This window comes from Thunnus maccoyii, chromosome 1 (genome assembly GCF_910596095.1).
Source record: "Thunnus maccoyii chromosome 1, fThuMac1.1, whole genome shotgun sequence".
Classification (NCBI taxonomy): Eukaryota; Metazoa; Chordata; class Actinopteri; order Scombriformes; family Scombridae; genus Thunnus; species Thunnus maccoyii.
Genome location: NC_056533.1, coordinates 24,767,267 through 24,795,065, shown reverse-complemented (window position 1 = coordinate 24,795,065; position 27,799 = coordinate 24,767,267). Strand labels below are relative to the sequence as shown.

Genomic DNA, 27,799 nt, shown 5'->3' with positions numbered 1-27,799 from the left:
ACTGTTTCCATGCATTTTTTTTTTCTTGCATGTGAGGGCTACACATTGCTTAAAAATGTGAAAATTGGAGAAAGAAGGAAGGGTTTGGATTTGATTTACCACATAATCTGCACATGAATGCCTCAGGTGTTATCACTGTTTGTAGGACTACCAGACAGATAAAATATATAACTTTTTTGGCAATCTAACAGGAGACTGGGCTAGTTTGTTGTCACTAGCCAAGGGCAGGTACAATTAAGCTGTTATTGCTAACAGTTAAGCTGGCTACAGTGCAATGTAAAGTACGTTAGTTGTATATAATGCTCTGTTCAAATCATGTTCACGTAACTCGGAACTCATACAGGCATTTACACACCTTGTTTTCCTGGCTCAGCATGAGAGGATGTTTGTGCCACTGCTTCAGCTTCAACCCATTTACCGGTAAAAAAAATCTTCGTATATCCATTTTTTTCCTCACACTCACTGACTGTGTGAGCTAGCCTTTTGCATAATAACCCCATCAATTGAAGAATTTCGCTACGCTGCCTGTGTGGACACTGTGTTGGTCACAGGGGACATGAAATAAAGGTGATTATTCTCAGTGGGAAGGGAATTTCAGTTGTGTACCTCAATAGATAGAGCATGACGAGAGTAGTAATTTGACTTATCCTGTAGTAATCCCTGCTAAGAATAAATGCACTCATGCAGAACAGTAACAATCTCTTCCGCCATCTCATATCAAGTTGGTCCCAGTCACACATTTTGATTGGCTCAGAAATTCCACAGAGCGTCTACTCACAGTCCTTATCATCGTGGTATTAGGCTGCTTTGTTTACACTGGTTTCATTTGTAGCTTGAGACTCCATATGCTTAAAGCATTGTGGTCAGACCACATTCAATACTTGTGCTATTCAAATCCACTTTCCCTGCGTTTAGACCTATTATCTGTCATAGTTACTGTGTATGACTATACTAATAGTATCACAATCTCTCATGTTTACCTTTGGATAGTGTTTTCACGGGCTTATCAAAAATTAGCAGGAAAGAAAGTAAGAGGCAGTAAGAGCCTGCTTCAATACGTTTTGAAGCAGGCTGAACAGAAATGAAAGAGACGGAGGAGGTGGAGACGGGTTTGTTGTTGAAACCGAACATTTCTTAGTAAAGAGCAAGTTGGTGAGCAATAGAAGAGGGAGAGAGAGAGAGAATAAGGATGGAGGAAAGCAGCCGTGTGACAGCACAGGGGTAGTGTGTGTAGGCTGATGAGCTAGCTAGCACCCTAGCTGGAATGAAAAGCCTTTGTGTGCTTAATAAGAGTGCTGGCAGCGGTCCAGCAGCTCTGGCTAGTGTAGGATTAGGCTTGGACAATCAGGACTGCAGGATCAAAACAAGGGGCAGGAACACCAGGGTCATTCTGCTTGCTAGGATACCATCTGCCCTGCTTGCCTGCCTGCCGCAGTCAGGGGGAGGGGAAAGAAAGAGAGAGAGAGAGAGAGAGGAGAGAGAGAGATGGGGGAAGGGCAGACCAGAGCTCTACAGGCAACAACAATGTTGAGGCAGAGCTAGGCAGCTCTGTATGCAGCTCAGCTTTGCTCTGCTCAGTTCAGCATGCAGTGCTCTGCATGCACACGCACATACGGAAACCCAAAATATATGCTTGTGTACCAGTATCATCTGAAAATGTTTACCCATAGTAAAGACCATCTGTCTTTGCAGGACCAGAAAATATAGATGTTTCAATTCAAGTGGCTTATCCTGACATTTAATTAAATATTCTTATATGATAATAATGTTTATTTGACCAATAAAATTAGGGGGAAACATTATTGATATCCACATCTTTGGAAAAATGTGTTGTATACAAATTGTCTGTTTTGTTTGATCTCTGGAAATACCAATCTGACCATTATGAGAACTGACACAAGCTGTTTCTTTTAAGCTCTGTAGTCTCATTGACTCGTATGTTCACAGTTAAATTTAATATTCTTCACACAGAATAATTGCACACACAGATTTTGTAAGAAATATTACCACCGTATGTGCTAGTTTTTTTTTTTTTTTCTTTTCTCCTTCCTCCTGTATCTTGTTCTGACTTGGCAAAGACATGCTGCACAAGAAAAATGGCCCATGTCTAGGGAAAGGTAGTATAACAGGAAATTGCATGAATAAATATGGATAAATGTGTTTTACGTCTCACTGGCTGTGGTGGAGGGGCCTCTTGGACGAGCTGATTGCTAAGGCTCTTATGGGATCTTAGTATTCGAACAACATCATGCTATCAAAAAATAAGCTGCTGCCTTCATTTTATGATGAACACACTAAAACAGAGCAGACTAAACACTATTCCCCAATTATCCTTCTTACTCCTTCAATTTTTCTTATTTGTCACATTTCTACTAACCTCTTCGTCCTGCTTCAGTCTTATGCTTTCTCTTGCTCTCCAGTCTCAGACACAACATTTCCTGCAGGCCCCATGACACACTCTTTCTCTCCTCACATACACGTAGAGCTCAGAGTAGGGGTGGCAGTCAGATTGGTTCAGTCCCCCCTTTGTGTTTGTGTGGAATGGATGTGTCCACCAGCATTGTGCCGTGCTTGGCCTGCACACAGTGTTGTTAGGGGGTGGAGGGCTGGAGGGGGGGTCAGCATGGCTCCTAGCCTCTACGTGAACTCAGATCTTGTGGTTAGCACGTTACAAAGTATGTACCTTAGCTCTCAAAATAATTATTTGGTTTTTTTATGATAATTTGATACCTCTTACCTGGTTTGTGTGTTTTTTTTTTTAGACAGAATTGAGAAGAAGTGGGCAGGGTGAAAGATGTATCGGGGACGGTGTGCCAGAGGAGACAGGAGACAGGTTGAAGTAAAGAGACAGGAGGACAGACAGTCTAAATCGAGGCTGAGGTTGTGGGTGGTGGCTGAGGAACAAGAGGAGAGGGGAGGAGGCATGGCTGATGTAATGTGTAACAATATCCATGCTCTGTGTAAATGCCTGTGTGCACCTTTAGAGAGTGTGTGTGTGTGTGTGTGTGCGTGCATTAGTACTGAGGGCCAGCCTGCTGGCTCTCATCAATAATTCACTAGTCCTTTTAGTGCATCGCCCTCCTCCTTACATCCCCTCCTCCAGCTGCCTCCTCTATCCTCCCTCTTCCCCCTAACCTCATCCCCCCCTTTGCCCATCTCCTAAACACCACACCCCTCATTACTCGCCATACTCTTGTTACCCCCAACCCCCGTGCGATCAAGTCCCTAGCCAGTACCAACCAACATCCATCCTCATGCACCTCCCCCCTCTACTTACAGACAATTGTTGGCAAAGGCTTTTGAAGCATATGTCAACCATACATCCCTTCCTAATATCTGTGCTTTATATCATCAACTTTATGGTCCAAGTTCCATAACAGGGACATATCCCAAGATAATCTCTAGTTTGTGTGTGTGTGTGTGTGTGTGTGTGTGTGTGTGTGTGTGTGTGTGTGTGTGTGTGTGTGTGTGTGTGTGTGTGTGTGTGTGTGTGTGTGTGTGTGTTTGTGTTTGTGTGTGTGTGTGTGTGTGTGTGAGAGAGAGAGAGAGAAAGTGGATGGAAATGTATTCAAAGAGATGACGTAGTTGGTTGTTTTGGTTGCAGCCGTCCTCTTGTGGATGGCAGTCTTACAGCTCTTTGGCAGAGCTCCCATGGCCGCATTAAATGGTGATGCAGCACAAAACAGAAAGAAAGAAAGGAGACCGCGGGGGGAGAGGAGTTCTGCCTCTCTAGTCATTTCAATATTGAATTTTTCAGTAATTTTGTTATTGTAATTTTATTTGCCCTTTGCATTCTGTCGTATGAATTGCTTTCAGTGTAATTTCGTAAAAGCTAGTTACTGTGGTGGCCCAAACCAATGCACTGTGAAACTACTAAACATACAACTATAACATATTTCATAATATAAATTCACTTATTACTAACTCATTAGAGTACTGCGTTTCTCCATTTTTGAATAGTTTGAGATCTACTGCATATTATAATATTTTTTAGGGAAGATTATTCTATAAAATGTGTATATCACCATATACCATTGGCTTAGCGTTAGTCAATATGGCCGTTACTGTGAAGATCTCTTTCAAAAGATCATTTCTCTTCACACAGTGCTGTTTTGATTCCACACTAAAATCTCCAAAGGTTTATTCCAAACAGTATAAAGCAAGCAGCCTCGACACAGAACACCGTTGAAAGCCCATACCACCCAATCTGCAAACTGACTTTGAATCGCTATGCTCGTATGTTTTTCAGAATGATAGCTTTCCCCCCTCTACCACTTCTCCTTGTTCTCCTTTGCTTTGCCTCAGTGCCTCTCACTGAAGGCACTACTCCCCCTTTCTTCTTCTCCCAAACAGGCTGACCCAGCTCAGGCCCACATATAGTGTGAAAACCGCTCCATTGTATTGGAAAATCTGTGGGAGGGACAAAAGGAGGAGGAGGAACAGGGTGCAGTGGTGGAGGTGATTAGGAAACCAGATCCACGGCCGGGCTTCAAAGGGAACTGGATCTCTCTGCAGTGCTTATTGATCAGCCAGGAATGTTGCCGGTCTCCTTGGTATTGGAGTGAATTCTAGCTGAGATACTGTATCAGGGAGACACTGCAATGCCCCCACATATATTTAAATCACAGTGCTTATCAGTTCCTTGTAAGACGATGCTTGTGTCTTAGCAGGCAGGAGATCCGCGCTGGTTGAATATTGGCATTTGCTGTGTGCCTGTGTTTCAGACACAAATGATCACCTACTCTCCAGGTGTGCAATCAGACAGATACCTTGGACTGTTTCCCAGCATGAGCCTTGTGTATCACTGCTACTCCAGGTTTCTGTGTATCAGGCTTTAAAGGTAGATTTTAAGAATATGTTGGCAGAGCTTTTTGTATGCCATAAAGTGCAGAGATCAAGGGAGGCAACAATAGTGACAGCCATTGTATTATTTAACTCCCTCTTTCCTGTCCTCTCATTTTCTTTTCCATCCTAATGTTATCTACCCCCTTCTTGCTTTCCTTTTTTTTTTTTTTTTTTTTTCCTTTCCCTCCCTCCCGGAGAGAAGATGCATGCAGAGCCAAGTAAACACTTTGATATGCGGAAGGAATCTCTCCCACCCCCCCACCCCCTTCTCCTTCTCTCTCTCTCACTCTCTCCTCACAGCCTATGTAGGTCATCATGACTCACTCCTTTATGCTTCAAAAGCCGGATCCCTGCTCACTTGCTCTATCTTGAGCCCTCTCACGTTCAGCGTTGTGTAAGAGAAGTGTGTTTGACAGAGTGTGCAGGGAAGGGAGCTACAGACGACCATTTTATGTTTGAAACTGGTTTTCTGCGTAATTTGTACTTCAGAATGTTTCAAGTGTTAATGCTGTTGTTGTGTTGTTTTGTTTCTGTCGTAGCGGAAGTGAACATAGATTTCACCTGCATTACCCCCCTTTTTAGGGGAAAAACTCAAATTTTTTTTTTATAATGTATAAAAACAATTGTGTATTACAGGAAGCAACCCTGCCTGCCTCTCTTCTTGCCTGTACACTGCATTCACTCTGACCTAGATGCTGAATCCATCAGCTGCAGCAAGCAGATTTAGTATTGCGTCAGAAATAAAATGCTTAGGCCTATTTCCAGATTTGTGGCGAAGATTTAATTTTGCTATCAGAATGATATTGTTTTGTCTTGTAACTTTCTTTTTCTAATTTATGTTAAAGGCAGGTTTTCCCCTTTTGAAATAACTTTATTTAGGTCCTTATTCATCTATGCACCTTGAAAGTGTGCTATTTGAGATAAATATTGCATATCTGATCATGTTTACAATATAGTAGGCTCAAATCCAGGCCAGCGTACGCTAGGTTGGGTGATATATCAAAATTTTCCTACCAGCCACAGTCAACCCAACAATCGGCAATTGCCAATATATTCGCGCCAGTGGGTGTACAGTGCGGGTGGGGGGGAGGGAGGGTGCACTGCTATGTTCATAGCTATACTGCTAACTTCATATTCGCTGCTCTAGTCGCCAGCCTCACCGTCACACACACGCTCTCTCTCTTTCTCTCGACTGTACACTCACTAAGCACACAACCTACGCACTGAGCTATCCCTTAAAGGACCTACACTATTTGTATAACACTGTAGCAACTTAGTTCAAATCGTACAAAAAAATTGCTCAGAAAAAACAACCAGTGATGGACTCAGCCAATCCCCCCAATTGCCAATATATTTGTCTAATTGCTCAAGCCTAGCGCACACTGCACGTTTGTTAGTGGTGCTTACTATTACTAGTCCTCCAGCCTACCTGTTGACTGGTTAGCTCACTATTGAATGTGTGTAGTCCTTGTGATGGATTGTTTAGCCATGTTCTAGTGTGCAGGGAAGCCCTTTCTTCTCTGGGCCATCCACACATGACAAAGGATCTGCATATGAATGCTGCCTTCTGCTTCTCAACTCTGATACTGAAGAACCCCCCCCCCCCCCCCCAATCTCTGTTAAACACCGGGGCCTCTTCACATGCGTGTGCACATCGATGTGCATGTGTCTGTGAAAGAGGATGTATTATTCCCCTGAATTCAAAACATTTAATTTGACATTTTTAATTGGAAGATGAAGTGTGTGTGATTTTTAAAGGGTATGGTGAAACTGCCAGGGGCTGCAGTCTGTCAGAGGCGTTTACAAGTTAAACCCAGGCTTCAAGGACCAGCTCACTATCCTGACCCAGATCCCAAAAGGCCTTAGCGTGTCACATGCGTGTCCTTTTGTCCTCCTCTCTCCGGGGCTGCTTTCATATTGGCCAGACCTTGGATGGGGAGAAAAGAGTGCACAGGGACTTTTTCTGACGAGTCACTCAACCGAACAAAAACAGAAGGAGGGGTGAAGAAAAAAATACAATGCCCTGCAACCCTCCCCCCCCCCCCCCTCCAGTGCTCCCTGAAAACACACCAATATTACATCACATACATAGAGGGCTGACAGTTAAGAGTGTATCTAGTAGTCCTAATGGTTGGTCAACCGTTACATGCAACATTATGCCATAACATAAAAGGACATGTTGAGAGCAAATTTAAATAGCCAGGCAAGCACAATAGGGTGAGAAGCTGAGGAGGGATGTGCATCTGTGTGCAAGATGAGGAGGGGGGTTGGGTGTGCCATGGTAAAATGGAAGCTTTGTGGAGGAAACCTGAGTAGGCTGGGTTTTTGGGGCTGTACATTCACACGCCTGTATCATCTATCCCTTTTCCCTAGCCTCAATGCACCCCTTGTCCTCTGAACTGCCCCACCACAGTGGACCCCTTTGCCGCTACTCCTCTGCTGGTAAGAACAGAAACCAGACGTTGACTTGGTTAACAAGTGGCTCTCCTTCAAAAATCTCTGTTCATGCAAAAGTCCAGGTTGAGTTGAGTTCTATGTAATCCTATCCAGTGTAGTGAACTGCAGTGCAACTTTGTCTTCCTGTCCCATATTCTGTCATTAGCGTGCTCAATTTTTTTTTTACCGCTTGGTCAACAACTCCTATTCCCTCCAGTTACATTTGTGTGTTTTCCAGTGGTGTGTGTGTGTGTGTGTGTGTGTGTGTGTGTGTGTCTTAGGCTGTCTCCCTCGCATGGGTAAATAGAAATGTGTGCCAGCAGTGTAAACTTTCCAGATTTTGCCAGAAGGCACCATCATGACATGCATTTAGTTTTCTTCTATTCTGTCTCTCTTGCTCATCTTCAAAGTAAGTTTTCCGTAAGAGAGTGGGCGTTTGCAGTGGGCCATCAACAGGAAATTCCAGCCTCGGAGTGTGGGGGTAGGGGATGGCTGAGAGAAAAATGAGGAAGATCAGGAGTTTGTTTGGCAGCTTTACGAGAGCACCCAAAGGTCTCTGACTGATTTGGTCTGCATGAGAGCTCCTTCTGGATAGTTGAATGGACTGCTATATGGCTAGAGAAACAAAAAATATCTGCAATACTATTAGCTTATTAGCTATTACTTTGTTTTGCATGTGGTATTTTTTTACTATTTTAACTTTAGCTCTTTCCTTAACCTTGCTTTGCATGTTGTTTTTCCACTATAATTGCCCCTCCATCATGCTTAATTTATGTACCTCCTTTCATTTTCCACAGAACATGTTTGTTATTTTTGCTCAAATTCTTTGTTCAGCTTCATCATTGTTGCAGAGATGACTCAGCTGCTTTACCCACCACTGCTCTTACTTAGGACTGTATGTTTACAGACATTCTCCTTAACCAAAGTTTTTAGCCTTATTAGGAATTTAAATTTTCAGGGCAATGTGTCCTCATATTTAGAATAATTCCCTCCAAAGTCCATCTAAAACTGAAACCACCACAATATAGCCTGTACAAGTCGAAGTTAAGTCTGTTTCCACCTCTTAACATTTGTTAAATTCAGACACAGGAAAGAGCTGTGCTCTGTCTGTCTGCCTGCCGTCTCACTGCACCATCAGTCTGCTTCAGCAGTCACAAAGCAACAAAAACAAAAAAGTCAAGACTGACACAGTGTCTTCTGTTGCTAATACACATATAAAAGAAGAAAGCCATGGTTCCAAAATGTGTTTTGTGGCACAGGAGAAATCTGATTACTGATCCGCTGCATGTATACGCAGATTTACAGTAGCCAGGTTGCTACAGTGCATGTAAACGTGTTCTCTGAGTACCTGTGAAACCTGGTATCTCTGAGTATCCTGTTTACTTAAGTGCATGTAAACGCAGCAAATGAAAAGGGCCGTTGCCGAGGGCAAGCGCCTGTTTTTAAGAGAAAACACAAAATAGGTTAAAGTCTCTCGATTATTTTCTCGATTAATCAATTATACATTTGTTATATAAAATGTCAGAAAATAGTGAAAAAAACCAAAACATTTCCATCACTACTTCTTAAAGCTCAAACTGGTTGTTTTGTTAGACCAACAGTCTAAAACCCAAACATAAATCTTCACAGTCACGAAGCTGGAAACAATTCAAGGCATTTTGGTTATAAAGAATGACTTAAAAGATCAATGGATTATCCAAATAGCTGGCTGTTGATTTTCTGTTGATCGACTAATCAACAAACTTTTGTGTGTTTATGTTTATTTTAGAAAATAATCATACAGTATCTAAGTAATTAGGGGTGAACCATGTGCCCAGTTTGCCAAGCTGTAGGTAGTGCAGTCGGTAAAACCAGCTGCTTAGGTGGAACCCGGGATGCACAAATGCTGTTGTTCATACTATGCCAGCCAAGGGAATTTATGACATTTCCATTCCACTAGTAGACAGGATGTACATCGAGAGAAGGGAGGATGTCGCTTAGAAAGTTTTTAACTTCTGTTTTGAAAGCGTCTGAAGCTTGTGTACAGCACTGCTTGTCCCCAAAGAGTAACATTGGTATCATAGCTGCGGCAGTGCAGCTACGATACACGTAATGTCTTTTTTGCTGCGTTCTTGGCTGCACCGGGAGCTGCTCTGAGACATTGGAACTGGTTGTACAGCATAAGAATGAGACTTTGGATAGCTAGCTAACTTGGAGAGCCAACAGACTGCAATTCAGTGGGGATTTCTATAGTATTACATAGTTGTGCAGTACTCATCGACCATACAGTGCCAGGCCCAAAGAGCACTACATTATCCATTCATACACAAGGTTTGGAATAAAGATATCATGCAGAGCAAGGTAGGACACACGTATAACACCATCTCACCCCTTACTTGAACAACTACACAAAAACCATGTGATGTTTTCTGAATGTTATTCTGCACATCTTGTCTCCTACAGTACTGATTGATAGTGATTGACAAAATCGTAAATGTAAATAAACATCTATTAATCACTAACAGCCCTAATCTGTATTGGCAGACTTATGGTGTCAGCCCTCTGCAGGAAAATAGGCAATGTTTTTCTCATATAGATGTTAAAATTCCCAGATACATGTACATAATATATGGTACATTTACTTTAAAAGTTGGAATATCATATATGCTTTTGGACACAACAGAGCTTGACACCAAGCAAACAGTTGATGGTAACTGTGTATGACATTATTACAGGACTGCATTTACTGCATAAATTCCTATCAAAGTTGTGTATTGGGTATTTGCCTGCAGACATGAATCAGGATTTCCCTTTTTTTCACATTTTCAGTGCCCAAACTATGAAAAACACTCCTGTTTTCCTTTCATACATGATTCACCCCTTTTCTACTTTCTTTTTGTAATATATCATTTTTTTTATCCCTATTTTTTTATCTTCTTTCCTCTCACATGAAAATGGTTTGTGTTGTCTCTGCGGTAGGGCTGTGCTGGGTTATGGGTTAAAGCTTTAATTGGCTAAATTGCATTCATATGTTGATAGCTGTTGTCTGGAAGTGTGTGTGTATATGTGTTTGTGCACATCTGTGTGCAGGCTCAGATGCTAAGGAGTGATACCTCGTGAACACCGGAAGAACAATTCCCTCAGGATAGTGCCTCTTTCAATTATTGCAGTTTCCATTCCGGACGGAGATGGGGAGCCAGTATGCATGCACACACACACACTTAGACACACACACATACACTTATACTAAGAGATAAACAGATGCTTTAGTGTTAGATCTAGTGGCCTTGTAGATTGGAGCTGTAGTTTCCTAGTCATCATTTATTTGTTGGTCAAGTTGCTGGTTTTATAGTCCAGGTCAAGGGTTAAAGCTTGGCCAACACAGACATCATTTCATCCCTATCAGGTAAAAGAGTACTTTTAGAAGAATGTAATGCTAGTCATAATGACTAAAGTACCTTTGTTTTTACAAATTTGAAGGTTAGATCCAAACTTTGGTATTCCTTTTTGAACTCTAAATCTACCATGAAAAATTCTTGTTTTTTTTATTACTATTTTACAAAGTAGCCAAATGGTGTTTAGTATTTCCTCCATTCACTGCCATATGGGCATTCAGTTAAGGGTAGTAAAGAGCGATAAGTCGGCACCAGTGCAGACTCAGTGTTGTTGAAGGATTATGCATATTGTTCACTACCCCCTTGTTGGTTTGCGATATAGCAACCCTTGCACGCAACTGTGTAGCGGCTTATAGGATTGAACCTTTATCCCTATTTTGACAGGTGGTAGAGTTTGTGTCCCTTCAAACCATGTTGTTCTTTTAATGGACAGAGTACATTTGGGGATGATGCCCCATTTTAGCCACACACGTTTTTTGGGGGGGGGGGGGGGGTTGCCTGGAATCAAGATACTAACATCAAAAGCGGGAATGATACTGAATTTTTTGGAACAACCAGCAAGGAGACTGAACATTTTCAACACAGTATAACATCACACAACTTATGAACATGGCTGTCAAGAGCAGCCATGCTAGGTGGCTAACATTAGGCTACTGACATGTTTCAGATGATAAGCCATGTTTGAGGTTGGCGAATGATAGGTAAATCTTTGCATCCAGAGTTTGCATGTCACCCTCTTGGGGTCGTCCTTTACATGCTCAAATTATCCCACACTTTGGATGATTTCCTGCCCAACATAGTCTAATGACTTTTTTGGCTGGACATCAGGGACCAGCCCTATTAACACGAATGTCTGTCCCTGACTGACTGAGACGCCACATTCTGTATCTGTTGTTGTTAAAACCCTCTAGTGTTTCATACAAAGTCCAGCCATTAATTAGGTTTTGACCTATTCTATGTGATGACAACGCGCAGCTCCCGAATGGAGTTTGAGTTTGAGTTGGGTTTTTTTTTCTGTGAATAACTGACCAATGAAAACTTGACTCGACTAAGACTCTTCTCATCGACAAGGTCTTCAACGGTTTGGTCAACTATTCTGTCCTCCTGATGAGCAGGTTGGCACCCTGCATGGCAGCCTCTGTCATCAGCGTGTGAATGTGTGTGTGAATGGGTGAATGTGGTATGTAGTGTGAAGCGCTTTGAGTGGTCAGAAGACTAGAAAGGCACTAGATAAATGCAGTCCACTTACCACTATTAGGGAGCAGCCCTATTAATGACCGTTTGAGATGTCCTGAACAGCACTTCCTCAAACCACTAATTAGAGCCTTTCTGTCCAATCTGATAGGTTTATTGATTGTTCTATTATGGGTACATGTCGCCCGCCACAGACCCTACATGGTCAGTTGTTTGTTTGTCTGACTACCTGTTAGGTTTGTTTGTCTGTATTAGTATTCATTCTAGTGAGGTTAAGGTTAGGGTTTGGCTTAAGCAAGCTGAAGTACTGAAGACTTTATGAAGAATGCATGTTAAATGCATGCATAAGGGAGCAATGGTTATGAGTAACAGTGAGTTGCACACACCCACAACAACTTCAAAACTTAACTTTGGCTTCGGTTAAATTTGTGTCATATCTCGACCTGAGGGCAAGTTCATCAACATGTCTGACTTATATGATACCTGTGACTCATACAACTCCTTACATAGTTTTAGGTTGCTGATATTGTGTTGAGACGACCCACACAAGTCGGACTAATGAATAGCTACAAAAGCAATTGTAATTGTAATTTTTGCATTGGCTGATTTTAAACAAAAAAAAAAAAAAAAAAAAAAAAGAGAGAGAGAGTGATAAAATAAAAAACAATACATACTCAACCCTTGAAATGTTCATCTAGGTCCTTACTGGGATGTTGTAAGAAAGTTTTGTTTCATTCTTGCATTGTATTAATGACTAAACAAAAAAATAATATTTGTGAAATTTCACTTACCTTTTTCTTGGTCTTACTTGATGCAAGTGTTAAAAGTTTGTTGAGAGAGTATTTTATAGTTGCGTTCTCCAGGTTTTAAAACCACAGGGGCAAGTAACACATGACCATTATTATTATAATTATTTTTTTAATTCAAAATTATTCCTACCAAAAGGATGTTGGGGAAAAAAAGACTGCTGCCACCTCTGAGTGAATGTGATGGAAACGGTGCATCTGAGTTTACATGGAGTTATTAGCGTACACTGTAGTGTACAAATAGCAGCTTCAGTTAAATTTTTTATTTTCTTCTTGGCATCAGGAACTTAACAGGAACTTATAGGAACAGGTCAGCTTGATGAAGATATGCTCTCAAGGAGAATGATTTCTGATCTTGCCCAAGACTTTCAAGTGACAGCTACACACTTTTACCTTGTCCCTCTGCTCTTTGGCAAGTGTGTACACACACAAATACACCCTGAAAAAACAGATAGTCTTATTAGAAAATATTCACTTGCCCTCACCACTGCCTCAGTCTGGCATCAGTTCCCTGCCCCCTCTTTAAGAAGGCACCGCCCCAACCCTCAGCTGGTTGTGCTCTGCAGTAGCAGGCCTTTCATCCCTCCATCCTTCCATCCCTCCATCCGGCCCTGCCCAGTGATTTATAATTCATCTGGGATCCTGCCTCCCTCCACCCCTCTGCACCAGGACAGCATTAATATTCTGTTTGGTCCCCAGCTACGCTGCACCCACGTGTGTGTGTGTGTGTGTGTGTATCTGTGTGTCTGTGTGTCTGTGTCTGTGTCTGAGGAATGATTCCTAAGTCTAACAGCCTAGCCAGTGAGGCTCCATTTGGAATGGCTGTTATTGTAGCTGTATGTGTTCGTTCTGTTCTGGCTATGCCTGTGTCCCTCTGTCACTGTGGGGATCAGGTTGCTTGTCTGGCTGTCTGTCTGCTGCTGGTTCTTCTTATCCTTTTGTCTTCATATGTGCCAACTCAGCTCCCTGTCCCACCTTCTCATCCCGTGTAATAACATAAAGCAGTGCGGCAGATAACAGTTATGATGTATTGGATGTTCTGTTTCAGAGAGCTCATCACTAGTACTTTCACGTTTCTTCATAACTTGTGACACCTTTCCTCACTAAACTAGGGTTGGTTACCAAACTGGGTACTTTTAAGGATACCAACCAAATTACGTCAGTACTACCTATTCACGTTAGATCAGGGGTTGTGTTGTGAATTCAAATAGACATTAATAAGATTCTTTATGAGCCTTACAAGAAATCCCTCCTAGTTTAGATTCCTCCTGTTTGTACGTTCAGACATCAGCCTTATTTTACTGTATCCTGATTGCTTTCAGCCGTATCGGAGCCGTGTTAAGTTACTGCTGATGAAAACTTTCCTGCTGCTGTTGCTTCATATTAAAAGCTTTCCGCTGACAAACTAACGAAAGGCTTTTATTGCGTAGAACTTATAGGAAATGAAATGTGTTTATCGCTGAGTTCGCAGAGCTTTGTTGGCGGCGCTATTCTTCAATGAAAACAAGTTGACACAACAAGATCTGGAGATATTTGGAGCTACTGTATGTGCTCAGGAGATCAGTTAGAAATACTGCAAAGAGGAACAGTACAGCCACAGTGAAATGTGTGATGAAGAGCTGCAGACAGCAATATCCAACCCTACACTAGGCTTAGGCAGACCAGACCTGTTACGAATTTCAGACAATACACATCACCAGATTAATTTATTCCACTAGCAGCATTGGTGCACCTTTCCTGATTTAGGGACAGCAAATTAGTTGTAGTTTCCAGAAATAATGTAAATTAATAATTTCCATGAATGATGAATATGAAGGCTTTGTGGCCTTTAATTTTATAAGGACAATTATCGCAATACTGTTAGATGTGATGTGAAAACTTTTTGTTGTTGTCATCATCCTGTTGTTCATGAGCGGGATGCACTTACAGTATTTGATGACATTTAGCTGTTGTTCCCTTGGAGTATTAATGCAATTATTGTAAGTGACTTTGGACAAAAATGTCTGCCAAATTAATGTAATGAGATATAGTTCCAGTGATTATTATCACATACTTTGTGGCAAGAAAATGAGCATCAGTGAAATGCTGAAAGTAGCCGGAAGCGGAGAAACCCAAACAAAACCAAAAAGAGGAACAAAGTGGGGTAATGCACAGGTTTGTAACAAAGCAGGGCAAAGTAGGTGTGTGGAAGAAAGAATAGGTGAAGATGTCCTCATTGAACAAAAAAAAAAGAAGTCTTCATGCAAAATAAAATGGCTGTCACCTGCTGTGCGCCTGTTCATTATCCTTTTAAGCAGATCTACTTAAACCATAATGTACAAGAACAAACAATATGCAGTACAAGAGATATAGAATGTGTGATGAGACTGTTGTTAGCCCTGTGACGATGTACAACTGACAGATGCATTGAGATTCTTGAATATCAGTCAAAAACGTTGAAGGTTTTAATCTGAGGAATCTGTCCTTCTGTATGAAAATGGGTCTGTTTTTAAACCAAAAAAAAAAAATCAAAATTACTATCTAATTACTTTTACACAGGCCTCATGATGAGGGTTTCATAATTAGACATCTGACTTCTTATTGTCTCTGCCAGGCGTAATCCTGGAGGGGATCATGCATTTAGTCGTGTGTGCGTGTGCGTGTCTGTGTTTCCATGTGTGTATCTGTCTGCAACTAATCTCGAATACTACTAAACCCATCAGCCTGATATTTTTTTGTGCACATTTATGGTTGTATGGTCAAGGACCTCTCGTGGTTGCGGTGATTCACAATTTTTGAAAAAACCTATTTAATACTACCACTGACTGCTGACTCCTCACTCCTTTTGACGGGCCGGTAGGGACCACAAACGATCAACAACTGCTTCAGTTTGGAATCTTGTTTACGCTAAGGACAACCAATCATACTTTGTTGCCACGTTCAATCAGTGCCAAATTTCGGTACCTTGAAAGTGAGTTATGTTGTCAATTCAGATAAATATTGATAAGATTCCTTATGAGCCTATCATAAAGCTTAGACTTTCATCTTTTCAGCAATCCTTGCCATTTTATGATACGTATTATGACATGGAAAGGGCATTTCCGGCAATCGGCTTGGCTAAAAACAAGGCTTACCTAGTCTGTTGCAGGCAGCATTTTGGCCTTTGTCATGGCTCAAAAAACTGATATCCATAGAAAAGTTTGGTATCATCTTGAACTGGAGCATCTGCAGATTGATTATTACCAATTATGATCCACTAAAATTAGGCAGGAGATGAATAAATCCCTGTTTTCTGTTATCTTTGCCACAATCTCGACTGTACACACCTGGAGGAGATCTGCACGTCACTGAGTGCACTCTTCTCGTTTAATAATTTAATGATGTTAAATATTACATGATAGAATATGTTTTGAGTGTAATCAAAGCACATGATATTTATTTCCTTAAAAATATTGTTGTCCATATGTTGACAATATTTTGTCTGTAGCTCAAGCTTGTATTCTTTAGTACACACAGTCTCTAACATGTGCTCACATAGCTTCTCAACAACAGCTACCATCATGGCATACAGTCTGCTTCAAAAGTGGGACACTTTTTGGATGATGGGCGCTTTTTTTTTTTTTTTTTTACATCTGTGTGTGTGTGTGTATGTGTGTGTGCGTGCATGCGTGTGTATGCGTGAACGTGTGTTTGTGAGATATTATGATGCTCATCTGTGGAAAGGTCATATCCACCCTCTGTGCCTCTTCTCCCTTGCCTATCTCTCGCTCTGTTCATTATCCATCCAGGCTTTCTCCCTCTGCTCTGCATTTATTTTTACCTCCTCACGTAATCCTTAATTAATGTAGATCCAGTCACTGTGCCTCACATTCTACTACCATACACACATACTTGTACACACACACACACACACACACACACACACACACACACTCACTCATTCATGTTCTTTCAAGCGGGCGCGCAGCACACACACACTTTCAATCATTTATCTTCTCTGTCATTCTCTTGCAGGAGCATAATGATCTAGATCACACACACATCTTAACATGTTGCACACTTTACAATAATAGGCAGATGTGTTGGCTTTATTGCTCAGTTAAATATAAACCACATACCACAATAACCATCATGTCCTGGGTTCAGATTTGGACTGGGACCCCTGACGTATGTCATCTCCCTCATTCTCCAGCTGTTCTGAATTGTCCAAAGAAATCCGAGTCAACAGCAGTGATTTCTCTATATATTAGATCGTAACACTTTTTGTGGACTAGATATTTTAAAGAAAAGCAGAATAAGTATGCCTTTCACTTATTGGTGCAAATATAAAATTGTGATTTTAAAAAAAGTCCTTCATTGTGACCCACACAGTCTTCTACATTTCAGAAAGCATGCTGGTACTGGAAATTATTTTCGTATTGATCGACAATTTATTTTTAGTAAGACTAAATCCTGGTTGAATAAATATTTGTTCCTCGAGTGTTTTTTTTTCTAATGTGAAAGCTTCGTGTAAATCATGAAACTTTGTCCCTTTTTAGTCCAAAGACTAAATGATTTCCTCTTCTCTGTTATTCATTAATACATCGACTTTGATTTAAAGTGGATTAATTAATCTTTTTTGACTTTGATCAACTGAAAAACACTCACTATGGCACACCTAAATCTATCACTGATATACTTTTTAGAAGTTGCATAATAAGTTGAATAGAGATCGCTTGTGTCAAGTGATTTTAGGATAGTTAAGGTTAGCTGTCAGCACCGTGCCAAAAAGAAGGCCACTGTTGAAAACACATCTGGGAACGAAGGCATGTGGGAGACTCTTAGACGAGTTGGAAGAAAGTTCTATGGTCCGATGAGACCTTCATGCTAATTGCAATGTTTGGTCTTATCCAACCACTGCACATGACCAGAAACACACCATCCTCACCATGAAGCATGATGACATTTCAAAGCTGACTCTCACTTCTGATGTCCATCCTAAGCGCTAATCACTCACAGTCTTTAATTGACGTCACCAGTATGATCAGAGGCTCATGTGGTATGAGGAACGGGATTCCACTTCAACGTATGTTGTTAACCACTGGTCCTGGCACTCGTGCTTTTAAGTAGGTCTAGACTCTGTAAGCTCATGTTGTTTATCTAGGTATATAACTGGGAGACACGGTTGTCTTTTCTTGTTTCATTTAATGTGTATCTTATGTTGTTTATCTCCAGTGTATATGCGTGTTGTTCTTCTAGCTCTGTGAAGCACATTGTGTTTCCATTTGTGTTGGAATGTGTAACACAGCAGTTTCACTTCAACCACTCATCCGCAGATGGCTCTAATTGGCTATTTGCAGAGCAGCGTATTGTTTTAATTATTTCTGCGCAATTCTGCTCATCAAATCTAGTTTCTATTAAATCATATTTACAATACTATTATTGTAGTTTGGGAATCTTGGTAACCTTCCCTGATGTTTCAATTTCAGGAATAAGAAGATGGTTTGATCTTTATTCAAGGCATATATTATATCTACACACTGTTTTATGTTCCCATAATGACTGTCTTTTTACAATCCGTCAAGTTTTTTTGTCAGGCACAGAAAGGTTCCAAACATTCTTCATCGAAGAATCATTTTCAACTTTTATAAGTAGGAGATATATTGACTAGTTAGTTTAGTTAGTCTTTGATGTAGAAATGGTCACCCTCGGCCAGAGATGTATTCTTTATTCTGCTACTCACATCCTTCTATTCTCTCCATCAACTGCTGGGTTTAACGTATGCATCGTCAGATATGTCACACTTCTTAAATATGTGTAAGGGATTATGTAATTGTCAAGTTCATATTTGTTGGAAATGTAAGGCTTGCTTTAATGTTTTCTGTGCTAGCAGTGTCAGTAAGCACATACTGTACTGTTTCAGCACATGGAGCTGCAATGATGTTGTGGTTTCCATGCGAATTGGCTCTCGCCTCTCAGCTTGAAATATTTTCGATAATTTCATGGAAAGTCATGAAAGTAATTTATTCATCAGCTATGTTTTTCCTTCAAATTCTTTGTTCTAATTTTATTTTGACAGAAGTTTGAAAGCTATTCAGCACGAGTCGTTGCGGTAGTTTGACCTTGTTTTGGACTGTTGTTTAGGTCAGAAGTAGATTTGCATCTGTCTGGCAGAAATGTTAAAATTGATGTGAGCTGTTAGGATTAGGCTGTTAGGAGGAGAATAAATGCTCCACACTTTGTTATTGTTAAGTGTTCCTGAAGATTGGAGTTATTATTTGTTAATTTAATTAAGAGATACACAGTGTTTGGCGTTTTTTGATTACATACATAAACTCAACAGATGAACTTGATTAATGTAAATAAACTGCGAACCATTCAATAAGAAGTGCATCTATACTGTTTTGTTTTTGTCCTCAGATCTAAATTCACTAAGCTGCTCAGTGTGGGTGTAGCTGAAAGGCCAGGTTATAATAGAAAAGAACGGGTTGGTACGATGTGTTGTCCACCCACGTCAAAAATCCAATTTGTTTATAGCTGTTTGAAACGGTCACTCTTTAGGACCTCATGGAAAGTCGACTGTGATAGACAGGGGAAAGACGTGATATCATTAAGGTAGGGGGGGAAAACGGCGCACATTTTCAGACATTCTCCCCTGGAAGACAGTCACAATGTTGCACTCAGTTGTACACGTGAAAAGTGACAGAAATAGGTGTGTGAAGAATAAAGAAAGAGAGCTAGAGAAGAGAGAGAAAGAGACATTCAAACCATGCCTCTGCATAGCTGGCCAAACACTACGTGAAGTGGGTGTTAATGTATGATTGTCTGTTTTGGAAAGTTACAGAAATTGTCAGGCACAGCCCCCCTTAATCCGATATGATGGAGTATACTGGCAGCTTAAGGCAATGGCTAGAAATGGCTAGTCGTCTAGGTTGACACACACACATACACACAGAGATAACAGATTTAGCTCATGCCAAACGATTTCTAAGTGTAATCATTACAGTATAAGGCAAAAACAGTGATGTTAAATTCAAAGTATTCCTTCAAACCACTCCTTAAAAAACACAGTCTGGTAACTAGGACACCTTTAAGATGAGTTCTTGTTATTGTGCTGCATTTTGTGCGTTGCTCTGTGAACCTAATCAGCCTGGGTACATTCCCTGCATGGGAAGATGGGTTTACCAAACACAATGTTGTTCTTTCCATCAGTCCTGCTTGACAACCACTCAGTCAGGGGGGGTTGGGCATGTGAAAATAAGGACAAGCTATTCAGAGAATTGGAGCAGATAATGTGGCTTCAGCTAATGTTTGTTGTTGTTGTCTTGACGGTAGTAGTGCTGTAAACTTATACTGGTTATATTTCTAAATACTGTGTTCACAATAAAAGGTTTTCACACATATGAGTTTCACTGCACATTTTACATCATTTTCTGTGTACAAACATGAATGCAAAGTGACAACAGACAACTAACTGTGTGCCCCAGTGTAGTTGCTCTGTTAGAAATGACGTTTGTCAGCACATAGGAGTGTGTGAATTAAGGAAACAGCCCTGTTTGGTCAGACAGTGATCCAAAGGTCAGAAAGTGATTGAATCCTCATTGCTTGAGGTTGATATGCAGAGGCACTCTTCTATCAATAGATTCCCTCTCTCCGTTCACGGCTCTTTCACCGGCTTCTCTGATAGGCCTGCATCTGTCTCATCCCTGAGTTGCTAGGCAACAGGCTTTCCGTGTGTGTGCGCTCACACGTTGCTGTGGCAATGTCAGGCTTTTGCCTATGAGAGAGGAGAGAGAGAGCGAGATGTTGAGAATAGAGAAAAAGGCAGATGAGAGAGAAGTACTCAGAGAGGAGAGGGGGAAGAAATAAGAATGAGTCAGAGCCGTGATGAGGAATTGGAGAGGAGAAAAGCACTAGAAAAAAAGCACTAGATTGTCTCTGGCCTTCCTGCAGCCTAGCTGCATATATATACAGGCCTGCCGCTATCTTAGCGAGGTCACTGGCAAAGACAGCATGATTTACCAGACTGGCAGGCAGGCAGGCAGCAAGCACTGAGCTGTTATTGGATGGAACAGAGAGGTGTAAGGGAGAGTGAACGTGCTCAGAATAGAAAATCAGACCAAGTGATTGGATTCCTCCCCACATCTGACTCCTTTGCTCTCTCTACTCCTAGAGCCTTATGGATAATAGGACCACTCCCACTCACTCACATTTCAGATATATCTAGTCATTTCCAGTCGCTCTTGTGTATCACCTGCTGCTCATATAGACATTTAGGCACGAGGATCTTATTTAGTGGAAGAAGAAATGACAGATTGAGTTCTAATACTGTTCTAACCCAAGAACTTTGTTGGTTGCTGAAAATACAAACTAGTTCTAGGGACATAGTGTATCAAGTATTCCTAAAGCAAACTGTAAAAACTTGGTAGAAGCTTGGTCTCCACCCTCAAGAAGGACAGATAATCAGGGTTATTTGGTAAAACACTCTGCACACAGTAATGCTGCTCATTTTGTAGTTCATTTTGTAAGCACACAGTCCTGTTCTAGCATAATACATAATTCCTCTCAATGCTCGTGTATGTGTTAGCCTGTGTTTGTGTGTGTGCGTTCGTATGTCGGCCTCTTCTTTCTCTACACAGGTTTACAATGAAGTGAATGGGCCCAGGTCAGGGACTGAGCAGCCAAGCTGGGCTCTGGTTGCCAGGATACTGCAGCCGATCCCGGCTGGCTTTATTTGCACACCAAACAGGCTAGCTAGCTGCTGCTGCTGCTGCTGTCCCTCTATAGTCCATTCTCCTGCATGGCATGTCAATAGACTGCCACAGGCGCCGCAGGGCACAAACATGCACAAACTAGGGCTGGGTGATATGGTAAAATTTCAATTTCACAATAACCAGAAGACTTTCTTCTAACACAAATTGCAGTACTTGTTTAGATATGTGAAATTACCTGTTAAATTGTCTTTTAATTGATCAGACTGCATGGCAATCGGAGGTCAAACTGGACATTGTTAGCTGGCATTCTCTAATGTTTCAAATGTCAGTGTAGGAGAAATGACTCTGTAATGACTTTGTTGTTAAATTCAACAACAAAGTACGGCATCACAGTTCACAATTAATTTAAAAAAAAGATTGATTGAGAATGAGGAATACTGATCTATTTTGCCTAGCCATATGACAAACACACAAGCTTTGTCCCAATACGCATCATTAACCCTTCCCTATGTTTGTTTTGCTCAAAAGTTTGTGAGATGGTGAAGAATCTCTGTTTGGAGAGAGAGAGAGAGAGAGAGAGAGAGATGGGCTGAAAAGCCATTTTACACCTCTGCGTTTTACTGTATGTGAATGTTAATTATTAACTTCAGACTTGACCCTAATTAGTAAATAATGACAAATGAACAAGTCTTTCAAAGAATGGCAAGGCACTGTGTAATCTCTGCAGAAGCAAAGCTGTGATTTTTATAACCTTCCTTAAACCTCTAACTTATATCATAGTGTGTGCAGGTAGGTGACGCAGAAACAAAACACAACGAGCTGTGTCAGTTGAATTGAACTGAATTCCCCTGAAAACACATTTGGCAGGTGTAGAACTGCACAATTAATTAATAAGTTGTCAACTATTTTGATAATTGATTAATCGGTTTCAGTAATTTTTTAAGAGAAAAAAAGTCAAAATTCTTTGATTCCAGCTTCTTAAATGTGAATATTTTCTGGTTTCTTTAGTGTTCTATGACAGTAAACTAAATATCTTTGGAGAAAGATATTTATTTTGGACAAAATTAGACATTTGAGGACGTCATCTGACATTTTATAGACCCAACAACCAATCAGTTAATCGAGAAAATAATCGACAAATTAATCACTAAGGAAAATAATTGTTAGTTGCAGCACTAGGCAGGTGTGTGTTTTTAAGCTAGCTTTAGCACTAGCCTTAAACTTGTGCCAGTAAATCTTGCTGCAATACCGGATGTGTTGGGTTCTCTGACTCAGACCATGCAATGTTTCAGCACAAGTTTGATTTTGCCATTCCTCTGCCATGTACATATTTGTTCAGTTGAGTCAGGTGCACTTGGATTTTTGTCAAAAGCCGTTTTCTAGTATCTGCCTTTGTAAACCTCTAGAAAATACATTTTAAAATTTGCATACTTAAAAAGACAGGTGTATGAATATCTGTTTAGATCTGGCACCTATGCTCCTAATTAACTTCCACTGTGTTGCTGCAGCAGCTGTGATGACTTTCCTTAGAAAAGTATAAACTTAGCCTGCATCTCTGGTATGAGGACACTGTGACCTGTGCAACATTTGCTTCATCATTTATGTTACTATATGTAAGCTTGACCAACACAGGGATATCAGTTGACTGACTGCCAGGGAGTGTGCTGTTGATTTGTATCTGATTGTGCAATAGGCAATGGGGTTTGTGCACACAACACACACACCAGAGCACAGACAGACAGACAGAGAGCAACATGCCCATCCCTGTATGCAGCTGCTGTGTAGTTCAGCTGTCAGTGTGAAAAATTTGAGGTGTGTTTCTGTGTGTACAGTGAGAGTCATGAGTTAGGAGTGGCATAGGGTTGGAGCAAACAACTGCGTTTCATCTGCATCTGCACTTTCACTTCTCAGCAGTGTGTGTGTTTACATCTTTGTGTTTCCTATCTCTGTATGTTGTTTCCCCATGTATAATCACAAGTGCATGTAGTAGCAGCTTGCAAAGCTAAAAACTGGTATGTTAGAGATTGGTCAATAAGCCCTCCAGGTTTGAGATCACAGTTGCGTATATTTTAGTGTACCTGCATTCTGGCACAAAATCAGCATTTTTATTCTTAAAACCACTTTCCTTTAGGGCACAAGGCAGGATGTAAAGGAATAACTTCCCATGCTTTAAAGTAGACACATCCACAGCCACATGTACTACTTTTAAATGTGGCTGCATTTACTCCTATTTAGAGATTCATGAAGGCTGAGATGGCATTTTTGATTCTGTATGATCCTGGAGGAGGCCTCTGCTAGTTAGCTTAGCTGCTAGCTTTAGAGCTGACTGGATACGTGACGTACTGTACCGAAATTATTTTAACTGGAGAAATAATATTTTAAGTTGTGAATCAAACTGCCTTTGATCATTTTGCATGACAGTTTCACTTTCATTGCGTATTTGTTAAGACACAGACAAGTGGTGATATAGTTTTCCGTCCTGAAGGTCTTAAAAATTGCTTAATATGGTCAAGCATCACATTATGAATTTCCCAAGTCAAGTATGCTGGTACTATAACATTCTGGTGTAAGCGTGCTTGTGGTGTGTGTCTGAGTGTGCACACAGCATGCTGCAATATGCTGAAGTGTTGGCCTCTATCTGACCGCAGAGGGAGTGGCTCAGAGGATAGAGAGGATGCTACAGGAAAGATGAGAGAAAGGAACAAGGGACGTTGGGAGAAAGGTGTGTGTTTATGCAAGGGAGAGAGAAAGGATGGAGAGTAGTACTGGCAGGTCCTGTCCTTCATTTGGAAGAGATTGCTTCTCTGGCTCACCTCTCACCACTCCTTTCTGCAGTTATCATCTCCATGGCCAAGTCGAACTCAGCTGACGTCATGCATAAAACATTAAAAATATTTTTAAAATGCTCCTATCTTTAGCCGGACTACCCCGTTTGAATATTTAACTGGAGCTGATTTAACTTCTTTCTGAAATGAATTCTTTTATTGATATGATATTATATCTTCTAATTAATATTAATGGTTTTATGTATTAATTCAAATCTCCCCACAAGTGCATAAAGATCCTTTCCAGCAATAAGTCTCTATTGTTTTTTCATATAGTGGTTGTTTAACCTATTCCACTCCACCCTTATTTTGGAGCAATTAAAATGGCTGTAGCTCCTGAACCACAGTGACTATATGCATACATTAGATTTTGCCAGAAAGAAACCCTCCCAAAGTTTCTGGTGAAATTGTCAGAAACACTCCAGGTGATATAGAGACAGATCAGAAGGTCTTTGAAGCCAAAATTTAAACATTTTGTCTCTCTAAATTTTTTTTTTTTTTTTTTTTTCTCAGTGTAAATAGCTGCCAGTGGTTTTGTCTGTAGAGGTCAAGGGCAGCATGGGGCTGTAAACTAAATACCAGTGAATACCTGCCTAAAGTCTGAAGAAGATGGCACACAGCGTTGATAATTATTTATAAAATTGTCGCAGTCAGATTTCTAAAAAGGACATTTGGAGAGTCCATATTTTTGTAAACACAAGGTCTTCCTTATTACGACACTACCACAAGAAAGGGAGAGAGGGACAACTAGTGGACGCTGGTGTCCAAACGGAGTTAATGAGGTTAAAGTCCAACTGAAATTAAATCTTTGGTTACATGATGGCTCCCGCTAGTTTTGCATTAATTCAATGAAATACCATTCTGTTATCCGCTTACGTAGCTGGAGTCTTTGTTTCAATACAGCAAATCAAATCTTGAATAAAGCAATAACGTGGCGTTCAATCATAGGCAGAGCAGACGTCACACTGAGCCTGATAGCAGCCGACTGCACAGTACAAAGACCTTTTGTCTTCATTTTAACAATACAAAACTATTACCAATATATTTAAAAACATGTTGACATTATGTTTGACTGCAAAGAGGAATGATTCAATTATATCAGTTGGACTTTAAAAAAACAAGATGCTAACCACTGTTTGTAACCTCATGATGTATCACTGATATTGCCAAGCTAGTAACATTAAAGGTGCAAATGAATTAGAGTAGACTAATTGCAATCAAACATTATCAATCTTATTTTGAATTATTAGTGCAGCTCAGCCACTTCCTCTCAGTCAAAACATGTTTAGGTGAAGGTGTGTGCAGTCGTGACGTTCAAATACTAAAGTTGTATCACGTAAAACATTTGGAACATTGTTTGTTTTGATTAAAGTTATATAGGGTACTCAAAGGGATCATCATCACTCCAAAAAAAGAAAATGTGGCAAACATTTTGGCAATACTGGCAATAGCAGAATAAATTATAGTTGGCAGACATTCTTTGTCTTTTATGTAATTCATGATTTTTCCAGCCTGGTTCACTAAATTCAAAATCCAAGGCATGGTATCCACACAGTTCCTACTTTAGAGCATTCAGTCCAAGATTTTTTTTTTTTTAGCCACCCACTGCTGTTTTAGTCTAACTACACTGAGCAAACTGGTTTACAATGGTTTAAATTTAGATGCCAAGGGCAGCTAGACGACCTTTACAGTCGAGCCCACAATCCTGCTTGACATCATTACAAAAGAAATGAGTAGTTTTGTTATACTTGGTGTTATTTTTGTAGAAAAACAGTTAAAAACACTTGCGCATTCATGTAAACACAAATACACACATGGAATTAATCAACTGTTTAGTGGCAACAACATTTCACTGATTGAAACACAGACACACACTGTTAGCAGATGTTATGTATCTTTTGATTGGGATGGAATTACAAAGGAAATGAGGCCTGTGGTTTTGAACAGGGTTTCCTCTCCTTGTGTGTGCCTTTTGTGTTACTGCTAGCTTGCAAACATCATTTTCCTGTATTTTGCATGTCAGCGAAATGCTCTGTTGCTATAACCGCCCATCATAGTAGTCCCAAAATAGTGCAGAGATTATTGTTCTATAAGCCCAGCTGACCCAGTTTGAGGTGTGTGTGTGTGTGTGTGTGTGTGTGTGTGTGTGTGTGTGTGTGTGTGTGTGTGTGTGTGTGTGTGTGTCGCTGCATGGTTTGTTTATTTCTGAGAGTAGTCGACCTTCCTGCTACGTTGTTTGGTGTGGTGAGAGGTGGGAGTTTAAGGATGGTTGAAGCGAGTGGCTAGCAGAAGGGGTAACAATAAGCCAGAGGAGAGAGGAAAGGGGGCTGTGGTTTGCTATGTCTCTCTTTCTATACACCAGTAAAGGGGGGAGCAGTACATCCTCTGTAGTTGTGTGCCTCTCTGGTTGGTTGGCTGGCTGTCTTGACTTGACTGACTTGACTGGAGGGATATAAATAGCAGTCTTTGAATAGGATAACTGCAGAAGGAAGGGAAGGAGGGTGGGGGTAGGAGAGATGGAAGTGGCGCCAGGGAAGATAGGAGTGCCAATGTCTCGGCGTAGAGAAGAAAATGATGCACCCATGGTCTCATCTGTTCACTCACTCGGTCAGTCACAAGGATGATTATACTTGGACGCACTCAGAAGAGAAAGTGCATTATGGAGGAAAGAATTGAGGGATGGAATGTATTATTAATTCATGGCCCTGTGAAGCAGAAGGCCTCTCTTCATGAAGGAGGGCACAGGATAGTAAAACACATGTTGTTGTGTACCAGCACAGGTGACAACATAGACAATGGGAACACAGAGTGCATTAAACTGTACAGAAACTTCTATGAGTTCCTAAGAAAACCAATCATAGCAGGTAACTTTGTTGTTGTTGTTGTTATAAGAAGGCTACTTAGCTAAGATAGGGATGACATGAATTAGAATAGAGCTAAGGGAAAAATTCAGCGCTGTGAGTACGGTGATTTCTTAAAACTAGGTCACCTATGTAGTAGAAATGTGTATTTTTGAAATTGGTGCCCTATGACCATAGAAAATTGAGAAAAAGGCTGTAGATTCCCCATACCGCTCTTAAGTGGGAATCCTACAACAACAAGAATGCATTGCGCACGTCTTGTCCAATGAGCTTCCAGTAAGCTACTCACATGTGCGTTTTAAGACCAGCCGGTTAGCAAAGACAAAGTGAGCAGCGTTATATATCTTTATTGAGGCTTATTTACAAAATGTTTTTCCTCATTGAGCCTGGATATATCGTACCGGTGTTTCTAACCCTTACTGCTGTTTCTTTTACTTATTTTGGACGATGATTGTGCTTAAAGCTGGATGCAGCTACAAGTTACAGGTAACATTGTCGCTGATCTGCTGTTCTGTATTCAGAGTTGACAAAGTCCAATATAATATTGGTCGGGTTTACCAAAGCACTACGTAGAGTTTTTAGTCTGTTTTGTGTCTGAAACCATGACACAAAAGTCTATTTTGGCGAACTATGTCTGTCATTTTTCAATTTTTCATACATACAACCAAACGCAACACCGAATGACTTCCAGGAGAGAATGATTGAAAATGTGTGCACAGTTATCACCATATTTAACGATGATCGTATTCCCCCCCCCCCCCCCCCCCCCCCCCCCCCTCTCTGTGA

The 27,799-nt window shown here is 40.8% G+C and overlaps 1 protein-coding gene across 6 annotated transcripts in view; it reads left to right on the top strand.

Moving 5' to 3' along the window:
- The window catches only part of ankrd11 (ankyrin repeat domain 11), a 111,426-nt gene that overhangs the window by 55,592 nt on the left and 28,035 nt on the right, over positions 1-27,799 (top strand). For 3 of the 6 annotated variants that reach the window (XM_042420026.1, XM_042420027.1, XM_042420028.1), the window contains one exon: positions 7,219-7,287. The exons of the other annotated variants lie outside the window; for them this stretch is intronic. The gene's annotated coding sequence lies outside the window, so the exon portion shown is untranslated. The remainder of the gene's footprint in view (positions 1-7,218; positions 7,288-27,799) is intronic. 6 annotated transcript variants of the gene reach the window in all.